Genomic DNA, 7,522 nt, shown 5'->3' with positions numbered 1-7,522 from the left:
TTAGTGCCTTCTTTCGAACACTTTCCAGTACATCAGTTTGCTCCGCAGCATTCATAACGTCCGAGTTCGAATCCATCATCGTCCGAGTAGCGCGAAACACTGTCCACGACCTATAGTTCTCCACCTTCGGACGCATCGCCCGTGCACAAAAAATCTGTCGATCACCTCAGCATGAAGTGAGGTGTAACTATTGCTACTGCTTAAGCTGTCTGAAGTCGACGTACTTGACTCATTGAAAGCATCCAACATCTGCAGTAGGTCTGCCGGTTCCATGGCGGCCATGTTAAGCAAGTGTACACCGTGGAAAGGAAGGTGAGAAGGAGCGGAAAGCGGAAGTTGAGAGCTCCACACGGCCGATATCTCGGTGTGACCAAACCTGCACGGATTCAGTGCTCGCGATCACACGCTGCACGCGAACGACCAGCGGAACATGTTGCATGTTGCCCTGAAACGACCAGATGAACATGCACGTTCGAGCCAGTGCAACTTTTCCTACACGAAAACGACCAGCTGAATTCGCTATGAGACTCGAACTCAACTTTTATGCAAACGGCTGATGTTCTGTGAAACGCGGCAGTGTTTATTGTTGAAACCACATTGCGCCTTCCTTCACCTGATCCTGTATGTGATATAACTATGTCACCTATTTCCATTTTTCCGGCTGGCATTGTAAAGCTCATAGAGACCCTGAAGTCATCCTCATCACCTGGCCTTGACATGATTAACTCCAAAATACTGAAAAGCACCCGACATACCTCTAGTCATATCTTATCCCGTAGATGATAGAGAGGTAGCAAGCGAGCTGGTGGTATAGATCCATAACTTAAAAACCCGAGACTAGGGGACCTTGATACCTTCTCTGTGTTTGTCGTTTTTTTGTCCCCTAGTCTCGGGTTTTTAAGTTATGGATTTATTCCTTAGCTTTACCCAATGTCTACAAGCTGGGGAGGTTCGAATGGACTAGCGCCAAGACAAAGTCATTCCCATTCCAGAGAGCCCCCCCCCCCCCCCCTCGAACACCTTTCTGTTCCATCAAACTTCAGGCCCATCTCATTGACCAGTATACCATGCAAGCATATCGTTCACTCTCATCTTGCCAAGCACCTCGAACGCATCAACTTCTTTTCGGAATACCACATGGTTTCAGAAAGGGGGTTCTCTTGCGAGACCCAGCTGGTCGAGTTTGTCCATGACATTCAAATGTCACTTGACAACAGGGGTCGTACAGACGCGATTTTTATTTTTTATTTTGCAAAAGCCTTTGACATCATTCTCCACTCTCGATACAAACTTGCGTCACTAGACCTCGGCCCCGCGGCCCTCAACTTTATTGGTGTATTTTTATCACGCAGAAGACAGGCGGTTTTTGCTAATGATACCTTGTCAGAGTTTCTCCCTGTCTCATCAGGCATTCCTCAAGGACCCGTCCTAGGACCACTTCTTTTCCTCATATACATTAACGAAATATACCCTAATCCCTGTCTGGCTCCATCCGTCTATTTGCTGACGACTGTGTCATTTATCGTCAGACACATAGAAATCTTACGGAGAGAGGCTAGAAGGAAAGCTGGGGAGGAGGATCGGAGGAGAGCATAGCACTTGAACGGGGCTCTTCCCTCTCTCAATGTATGCGCTCGGAAGCAGCCATATTGAATCAGCCGGGGAAACGTCGTGTATTTCCAGCCCGTGAAAGCAGCCACAGTTCCAAAAACTGTTGCAACACTTGCTCGGTTGCTCCTCTGCTTCCGTCGGCTACATATTTTGCCAGTGTCCGCCCCTATCCAGGCTTGTAGTCAAGGCTGGTTGAGGCAGCGGCGGAGACGGCGTCCCCATGTGGCGTCCGTGTCGCGTCTGTTTCTCCGTGTGTGTATGTGTTTTCATATATCTTACGGTTTCATGGGTTCTGGTGGTGTGTTACTGTTCCAAAAACATTTTTGGCGTTATGTTTGCTGTATGCTCACTGGATTCATTTGTTTGCATCGCCGCGACAACAGTAGCTGATTCAATATGGCGCTCCCCTCGCCCGTACGTCCCAGTTTCGGAGGTTTCCTTCTAGCATACTCCGTAAGATTTCTATGGTCAGATAGAGTTTAGTACTGATGCCGAACTCATTCAAAATGATCTTTATACAATTTTCAGCGGCGCAAAACATGGCTCATGTCACTAAGTGTCTCGAAATGATCACTTTTGCACATTCTGAAACTAGTCCGAACCCATCCTACTCACTTAACAACACTCAGCTCTCACCACCTCACTCTGCACCACCTCATGTAAAACTGTTTCAGACCGTCTATTCGTGCTGCCCAAACTCGAATACGCATCGACCATATGGGATCCCTGTCAAGAGTACTTAATTCAAGCATTAGAGTCAGTTCAAAACCCCCAAGGCGATGCGCATCATTATACATCAAACTATTCTAGAGTGTTCCACATAGTAAGAATATAGCCTTGACGTTGATCTTCTGTCGTCAAGACGGTTGTTAGCCAGCCAGGTTGTTCCTCTCCATAAAATTGATTACAACACAAACGCTCGCTATCGTCTCCTAGTCCCTGCACACTACACTTCATCTCGTCTGGACCACATCCATAAGATTAAGATACCGCACTGTAATACCACTTCCTTTCTAAAATCATTCTTTCCTAAAACAATTAGTGGTTGGAATCTTCTGCCTGAACGTGTTGCTTATACACACGACCCTGCTGGTCTTAAGGCTGTCCTCCTCCAATCCACGGCTTTAGATTCATCATGTTCTTCCCACGGTACACCTGGTCTTCTTCCCTTGTGAACTTGATATTTCATTTTTCACTTTTTGTAATACTTTGTTTCAATTGTATTTTTCCTATGTGCTTCTCACCACTCCGTTATGCAATACCCCGGGGGTCTTTCACGTACTTAAATAAATGAATAAATAAATAGCTCCGCACACGAACATGATCAAAAAGAAACATGGCTCCTTGAGCAGAAAATAAATTTCATAAGTGTTCTGAAATTAAATTACGACATAATCATCCTGAACGACTCACGGGATCAGAACGACTCGCGCAATAATAGAGAGTTTTAGCAGACAGTTGATAACGTAGCTAGCGTCTCACCGTATCAACCGGAACCAATCAGTGGATAAAATTCTGAGTCACGCACGAGTGCGATTGGTTCCGATACAGACGATAACTTTATCAACGGTATACTAAAACTCACTAATATATCCTGGATTAATGTTGACGGTACGTATAACAGATCTTATCTCTATTGTGGAAACATTCCCCTTCCATCAGCCAACTCAAGCTCTTTCTTTCTCTCCCCCCGAACCCGGCTGAAGTCACGTCCGTTATAGGCCTCTTGAAGTAAAGTAAGAGGGGAGTTGCCTCAGGACAGAAGCCGCCGATATTTCGAACAGAGACTGTTCTTCTTCTGGGCACCGTCCTCCTCATTGGCATGGTATTTAAAGGGTTAGGTGTGACGTGTTTAAATGTTCATGGGAATTGTGGGTCAACAGCCCCGAGGGAAGAAAGGGTCCGTACGGGCTTCTACGGCCGGAGTGAATAGCCTCTTTGTTAGGGTGTGGTGGGGATTATGTGAACGTAGTGATCTAGGCTCCAGACCGGTTACAGAAAAACGGGAGGTTCACGGACACATGGACGAAACGGGACAACAGGCAAACATTTGCAAACATAGTGAAAGATAAGGAGGCCAGTGGTTACGTGGGGAAAATTACAGAGCGAGCAAAGTTTCTTTTTTTTTAAATATTAGTAATACAAAGTTGTGGCATGCAATAAAGAAAGCAGAAAGCAGCAGCCATAACAGATGATATAGATGATCCAGAACATAACAGATGATAAGGGAGATAGAAGGGAAAAGCATATTTTATTTGCGAAGTGTTTCTAGGGTGCCTTGTGATTTGTTGATACCGGACGGGTGAAGAGCGTCGAACTTGTATATGAGATAAGACTCCCTATCGCGTCTGTCACGTGTGGATCTAAACCCGGTTTCTAGAATGTATAGTTTAATGTTGTCAAAATTGTGACCAGGAACGTTAAAGTGTTCGGCGACTGCTTTGGGGAGTTGGACGTGTCGGTTCTGTGTCCGGTAAGGCGGTTGTTCATTTGTTGACCGGTTTCACCGATGTATTGCATAGAGCAGTCACCGCATCAATGCAGTTAATGACATTGGAGCTTGTGCATGTGAATGCGTGGTTAACGTGGTGGGTGTAATGGCTCGCAGTGCTTTTGATGGAGTTAGCGTGTTGAACGTGCTTGCATGTTTTGCAGCGCGGGAGGTTGCAGGGTCGTGTTCCCGTGTACGGGGTGCTCGTTTTGCTGATTTTGGCATTGACCAAGGAGTCTGCTAGGTTTTTTGCGCGTCGGTATGGGTCACCTGTATGGGATGGGTGAATATATTGCTAAGTCGGTCACTGCTTTGAAGGAGGGGCTCGTGCTTCTGTAGTATGGCTTTGATGTTTGGAAGTGCGTTGGAATATCTTGTGATGAAGCTTATTTGGCACGCGTCAGGATTTTTTCGGTTTTCCAGAACCTCATTTCGATGGAGTGTGAGCGCCTTGCGACGGAATTCGGTTAGGAGGGAGTCTGGGTAGTCCTTTTGGGCAGGTGTACTGCAGAGTTCGCCAAGCTTGTCAGCGTAATCTGTGTCGTTTGAACAAATTCTGCGTAGTCTTACACTCTGCCCATTAGGAATTCCAACCTTACAGTGACGCGGGTGGTGACTCTTGAAGTGAAGGTATTGTTGTTTGTCAGTTGGCTTTTTGTACAGGGTTGTGGTGAGGTTGCCGTTGTCTAGTGATATTGTGCTGTCGAGGAAGTTAATTAAGTGAGTTGACTGTTGTGAAGCGGCCATTCACTCCGGCCGTAGCAGCCCGTACGAACCCTTTCTTTCCTCGGGGCTGTTGACCCACAATTCGCATGAACCTTTAAACACGTCACACCTAACCCTTTAAATACCATGCCAATGAGGAGGACGGTGCACAGAAGAAGAACAGTCTCTGTTCGAAATATCGGCGGCTTCTGTCCTGAGGCAACTCCCTTCCTACATCTCTACCAGTTCGCTGGATTTCTACCCTTGAAGTAAAGTAAGTCAGTCAGACATGATGGAATATCCGTGGATTTCATCAAGTGCTTCCGTGTTAACCAAGCAGAGCCTCTGGCGTACACTATAAATGAAGTGTTTGTAGATGGAAAATTTCCTGATATCTTGGAAATTGCTAAAGTTGTTCCGATAATCAAAAAAGGAAATTGGAGTGAGATAGTTAACTACCCCCCGATATCCCTCGTTCCATCTATTAGCGAGGTTATCGAAAAATCATTCTATGATATTTAGATGCATTTCTCAATCATTATAACTTGTTTAGTCCTTTTCAGTTTGGTTTTCGTAAAGGAAACTCCACGGCCCTTGCATTAATCCATGCGACAGAGAAAATAAAGAACAATATAGCAGGGGCATTTTCATTGACTTAACTAAAACTTTCGATTTAATTAATCATAATATTCTCCTACAAAAGATGGAACGATATGGAATACGGGGCCAACCACGCGAATTATTTCGCAGCTACTTGTCCAACAGAAAGCAATTCGTCAGCATAAATGGTTGTACGTCCGAGTTAAGTGACGTGGTTACAGGAGTGCCGCAGGGTTTCATCCTGGGGCCAATATTACCTCTTTAGTACGTCAATGGCTTACCAGATTATCTTTCCGAATCACGCTTTCTGTATGCTGATGATGCAAACATTTTTGTCAAAGCTGAGACTGTGTCGTCATTGTACTCAAAGGCAAACCACGTGTTACAGATATTTTGTGTCTGGCTTACTACAAACATGCTTGCGACTAGCATCGAGAAATCGTCTTATGCTATCTTTCACTCGCAACAAAAAGGCATCAATGACGTTAATGAAAAACTGTTAGTTGCTAACTGTCTTCTAAAACGGGTACTTCGCCTCATATTTCCAGGCATTATAATCCCGGAAAATCTCAGGTGGCATGAGCCCATTCAGTATGTGCATTCCAAGATTTCTTCATGCATATTGGCGTTGTCACGCATCCGCAACTTTGTACATCATAATACACTCATTTGTGGAATATGGCCGGCTTCGGCATAAACACGGGAGCCAACTGGGCAACCCTGGAAGTATTGCGCAAGAACGTGCGTGATAATGTATTCCGAAACTTTACACTGCACTGTCTCTCCTACCTTCAACTCATGTAGTCACGCGTTTGTTCTCGGTTGTAATAAACCGCTTTGTGGGTCCTAACTCCATAATGTTGGCATTAGGCATTTCCACGGCGACAACTCGGCTACATTTCAGAAGTGGGATTGGATTGGTGACCTACCACTCGCGGTGAGCAGTCTTTACACCCAGCGCTGAATAGTGACCGCAATGCCAGGACACAAAGGACGAAATGGTGTCGAGCCCTGTGGGGACTGTGGCGCTAGCCAATCTACAAGCGACGGGACCTCGGACACACCAGGAAGACGCACAGCAAGCTCCGAACTACAACCTTCCGATTTCGCCATGATTATGAAGGCCGCTGTCGAGACAGCCGTGAGAGAAGCCATGACGCTTCAGGCTTCCCAGACGGTGCAACCCGATCCTCGTGCTCGTCACATATCAATGAAGAGCGGAAAGCTTGTACCTGCGTTCAACCCCACCGACAACGCCCTGATGTCCGCGGCGGAGTGGATAACAAGAGTGGATGATTTGGCATTTGCTTACGGGTGGAATGACAAGCAGACTTGTTGCTACGCATTATTAAAACTGAATGGAGTGGCGAAAACGTGGTATGAGGGTGTTTCCACCTCGTACAGAACTTGGACCGAATGGAAAGAAGCCTGCTAAAGGCCTTTCCCGACACAGTGACCAGTCATCGCCGATTCCGCGGTAAGGAATGCAGAAGAAAACAGAAGAACGAATCAATTGAGCAGTACTACTATGATAAGCTAACGAAGTGTAGACATTGCAAACTGGGAGATACCGTTGCTGTGGAATACATCATCGCTGGCATTGGTGATGCAGATTATGCTCGAGCATTGGGCTCGGCTGTGTTCACATCCACTGAGGACTTATCGTGCGCGTTGAAACGCATTGATGACCGAATTTCATTTACACAACATACCGCAGCTGGACAGTCTGCAGGACCTCAGGTGGCAAAAAGTGACAAGAAAGATGACACTTCAAAGAAGGACGGTGGAAATAAGGGACCACGATGCTACAACTGCAATGAGTTTGGTCAAATTTCCTCAAAGCTAAAAAGTCAGATGCTGTGTGCCTTCTGCAAGAAACAGATCCTGAAATAAATAATACCAAGCATTTTATGGATGCGGTGGTAAATGGCAACGTAATTCCAGCGTACTTGGATTTGGGCAGTCAAAGCGTTACATTGCGACAGTCGGATGCAACATCGATTCAACTGGCGTACCTAAAGCTACGGAAACCATTTCCATCTGTGGATATGGGTCTGGCAAAGTAGTTCCAGTGGGTCAAGCAAGAGCGACCATCAAGATAGACCAAGCTACTGC

Source organism: Ornithodoros turicata, chromosome 7 (assembly GCF_037126465.1).
Source record: "Ornithodoros turicata isolate Travis chromosome 7, ASM3712646v1, whole genome shotgun sequence".
Classification (NCBI taxonomy): Eukaryota; Metazoa; Arthropoda; class Arachnida; order Ixodida; family Argasidae; genus Ornithodoros; species Ornithodoros turicata.
This window is presented reverse-complemented; position numbering follows the sequence as displayed.